Here is a 4510-nt window from a genome sequence, read left to right as displayed (position 1 = left end):
CCTGGGGGCAAGGCTTGCAGGGTATACCCTTTGGTTGGGTGATGATGCATGAACGGGATGGTAACTATGGCAATGAAACAACGTATGATAGAATAGATTTAAAACTAATGTTCTCCCATGTAAACTATCACACAATTCACAATAAAACATTTATTTAAAAATAAAAAAGAACTTCTGGTTTGGCACTGTAGGAGCAACACTGAACTGTACACTATACAGTCAAAGCAGTTCAAACCCACCAGCTGCTCCTTGAAAACCCTATACAGGGATGCTATGAGTCAGAACCAACTTGATGTCACTTAGCAACAATAACAGTACATTAAAAGAACCACCAATGGTGGTGCTGTGGGCCTAACCTCAAGGTTGACAGTTCAAACACAGCAGCAAATCCTCAGGAGAAAGATGAGAGTGCTCAGGTAAAGAGTTAATCTCAGAAGCCTTCCATTGGGTTGCTATGAGTCAGAATTTACCGGATGGCAATGGGTTTTGTTGTTTGGCTTTGATGCATTAAAGGAACTACAAGTAGCATAGCATGATGGGTCAGAATGGGGGAGGGCGAGTGAATGGCAAGAAATGAAACTGGAAAGATGCAAACGTGCCAGATTCTGACTGGTCTTTAAGGCAGTCTTACGGACTGGATTACCTTGCATAGGCAATGACAAATGTAAGGTGATGTGATGACTTTTAGAAAACACCTTGCACAAGTGCTAAAGAATTTTCAGTTTGAAGGCAATTGATTGTGATAAGGGAATAGCGGAGTGAGCCAAGGGAGCAGCAGCAGATAAGGAGACAGAAAAGGTTCAAGTTATTAAAGAAAAGGTACATCAGAACTAGATGAGTATCAGCTGTAGAAACAGTGTTTGAAGAACTCCCTTGTCTTTTAATATATAAGACGGTACAAGTAAATGGACACTCTTTACTGCTGTTGGAGTATGCAGTTAAACTGGCTCGACCTTTAAAAGGTGAGGTTAGGCAGTCTAGTTGACCCTTGAAAAACATAGGTTTGAAGGGCACAGGCCCACTTTTATTAGGACATTGCTGTGAGCCCAAGTGTAGAAATGCCGTCATCTTTGAGTGGGGTGAGCAGTAGCTGCTGGAGGGCAAAAATAACTGGAGAAAGGGAGTACTTGGTGGACACCATTAGCTCATCACACATGGATAGCTAAGAATCATCTGGGGATCCCTAGTGGTGCTGTAGGATGGAAAAGCACTGTACTACAAACTGCAAGGCCAACAATTCAAACCCACCAGCTGCTCCTCAAGAGAAAGATGAAACTGTCTACTCTTGTAAAGATTTACAGTCTCAGAAACTCTATGTAGGGTCACTATGAGTCAGAATCAACACAATGGCAGGTGTGTTGTGTGGGGTGTTAAAATGTAAAATTCTGACTCAATATATATGGGGTGGAAATGCAAATTCTCAGGGGTCAAACTGAAGATCCGAACAGCTCTCTTCACCTGTAGATGATTAGCATCACAGGGCACTTAGGCCGATACTCAAAACACTGGAGCTTACCACAACTGTTGTTATTGTTATGTGCCGTGGAGTCGGTTCTGACTCATAGCGACCCTGTACAGGGTTTCCGAGGCTGTAAATCTTTACGGGAACAGAAAACCTCATCTATCTCCTGCAGAACAGCTGGTAGTTTCAAACTGCTGACCCTGAGGTTAACAACCCGATTCGTAACCACTACACTACCAGAGCTCCTTAGTCCATAATTGCAGTATTAGCTAATATCATTATTCTATTAGCTCTCCATCTCAGTTTCTTCTTAGTTCACTTTGGACACTCCCATTGTACCTAGCACATGTCTTATGTTTAGCATTACATTCAATAAATTTTTTGAATTTAAATGGTTGTTCCACTTGCTCAGCATCCCTGACAACACTTATACTGGTGTCATTTTAATTTTAGCCATTCCAATAATGTATTGTTTTTTGTTGTTGTGTGCCATCAAGTAGATTCTGACTCACAATGACAGTATATGACAGAGAGCGCCTCATATGGTTTACTAGGTTTTAATCTTTTAGACCTGGTAACATGCAGACCAACCCAGAGTGGCTAGAGGAACAGAAGATACTTCTTGAAAGAAAGACCAGCAGGAGAAAAAAAAAAAGGCAGACTGTTTGACTATTACAAGAACAAACAAACTGTTCACCTTGGAGCCAACAGGCCCTTCAGGACAAACCCTCTTCCAAGACTGAGACTCTAAGGGAACAAACTCAAGTGCTTAACCACTGTGCTACCAGAGCTCATACATATGAATGTATGTTCACTGGTGAGTGCCACAGTTGATCTGTAAGTGGAAATCAGGGAAAGTCAGCAATGAAGAACTGGGCTGAATTCAGCCACGTTCTATAGACTCCTGTCAATCTTGAAATGACAGAAAAGGAAGGGCTGGTTGGTCCCAAGTTTGGGGAGAGTTGAGAACTCCTGAGCCCATGGACACTGACCTAGCCACAAGGGGCTAGAGCTGAGAGTGAAGCATCCAGCTGATAAGAAGTGTGTGTGTGTGTGGGGGGGGGGGCACACAAGAATGCCCAAACTTGCAGATAATACTCATTTGACCTAGCTTGGATGGCTTGATGATCAGAACTCAACCAGAGGTTGTTGTTGTTGTTGTTGTTGTTATGTGCTGTCGAGTCGGTTCCGACACATAGCGACCCTGTACAGGGTTTCCAAGGCTGTAAATCTTTACAGGAGCAGAAAGCCTTATTTTTCTCCCACAGAGCGTCTGGTAGTTTCTAACTGCTGACCTGAAGGTTCGCAGCCCAATTTGTAACCACTATGCTACCAGAGCTCCTTGAGGCAGACAAATAAATTTTAAACAGGAAGCAAGTGTAAACTGCTACAATTTCATGGACTTGATCTTTGTTTATGAATGTAATACCACCCAAGAGGGAAGGAGTCTTCACATCAAGGATCAAACCTATCTCCTCAGTACAGAGTTAATGAGGATGGGCAACTTGGACATTGGCTACCTAAAAGAGGGTGGCTATAAAGGCATGAAGTGTCTGGCTTACAAGTTTTCAAGAAGGAGTTTAGTTTTAGAGTGGAATCCCCACTGAAAAGTTTTCATCTTGTCTAGATGGGTCTGGTGAAAGGAGATGGGTATAGGATTCTTTTGATTCAATAGTGAATAACTGTTATCATGACTATTTGCAACTGTCACAACTGTAAAGGTAGAAGTTGTATAACAGAAAAGCAGGAGTAGTTAATCTTACATTTCAGGAACAGAGGACCCTAGGAGCATTAAGAGGGTAAATCATAAGTGGAACACGGGATCCTAACCAGAGAAGCAGTGACACCAGAAACCGAGGCAGAGGTGATGGCATGGAGAGATACTGCAGCTGAGATCTCTAAACTCATGGAAAAACAAAAGCTATATGCTGGCAGGCAGGAGGCTGGCTTGAAAAATGTGCCCTTTGGTTGTTTAAACAACTGTTTAATTCCTGCGTGCTTTTGTGTACATTAAAAAAAAAAAAAAAGAGGGAATAGAGGCAAATATCATGAATCGAAGGTGCGTGGAGAGGATTGTAATCATTGCAATGAAACAAACTAGGATTGGTTGAGTGTAAAACCCATGTTCTGCCACATAAACTATCACTTAATACACACAAAAGCTTAAAAAATTAAAAAATAAAAATAAAAAGACCTGGCAGCAGATCAGCAGACCTTTTCTCCCATAGAGCTGCTGGTGGATGTGAACTACTGACCTCTCAGTTGGTAGCCAAGTGCTTAGCCACTGTACATCCAGAGCTCATATGACAGATGAATGTTGTTAAAATATCGTGGAGTCAGTTCTCACTCATAGTGACCCAGTGTAGGGTTTCTGAGGAACCACCAAGCGTACAGGTAGCAAGCAGTCCAGTGTTTATGCTACAGAGCCACACGACCCTATAGAGTGTTTTCAAGGAGAGGCTGGTGAATTTGAACTGCAAACCTTGCAGTCTAGTGCATTGTCCACACAAATGTGAGGTGTTTATGGCCCATCAGGGAGACTGGTTAGCTTGCTAATAATGTAAAATATGGTATATGGCACCCTTGAAGCTGTTGTTGTTGTTAAGTACTGTCAAGTCGATTCTGACCCATAGCGACCCTGTATAGGGTTTCCAAGAAGCAGCTGGTGAGCTTGAACCACCGGCACATGGAACCCTATATACCTCATTTGGCCAGTTTTACCATCCTGCTAGATTTAAAATGGGCCATCTCAGAAGTGGCAAGGGGGATCTCACTATCAAGAAAGAAGAACCAGGAGTGGAGTGTGTCCTTTAGACTCTAGATCCCTGTGCTGAACCTCCTCAATCCGAGACAAAGAGCTGACGCTGAAGATGGCAAGAAATGAGCAGCAGAGGCAGTAAAGCAGCAGCAGCTGCTGCAGAACTAACTGACCAGCAGGAGACAGAGTGGCAACATGGATGAATCTCAAAATAATTATGCTGAGTAAAAGAAGCCAAACAAAAGAGACTCTATTTATATAAGACTGTAAAGAAACTTCTGAGGGTGATA

At 42.6% G+C, this 4510-nt stretch overlaps 1 protein-coding gene across 2 annotated transcripts in view; it reads right to left on the bottom strand.

Moving 5' to 3' along the window:
- PSMD5 (proteasome (prosome, macropain) 26S subunit, non-ATPase, 5) overlaps positions 1-4510 on the bottom strand; it is a 37047-nt gene that overhangs the window by 26101 nt on the left and 6436 nt on the right. The window lies entirely within an intron of this gene.

Source organism: Chrysochloris asiatica, unplaced genomic scaffold (assembly GCF_000296735.1).
Source record: "Chrysochloris asiatica unplaced genomic scaffold, ChrAsi1.0 scaffold00081, whole genome shotgun sequence".
NCBI lineage: Eukaryota > Metazoa > Chordata > Mammalia > Afrosoricida > Chrysochloridae > Chrysochloris > Chrysochloris asiatica.
This window is presented reverse-complemented; position numbering and strand designations above follow the sequence as displayed.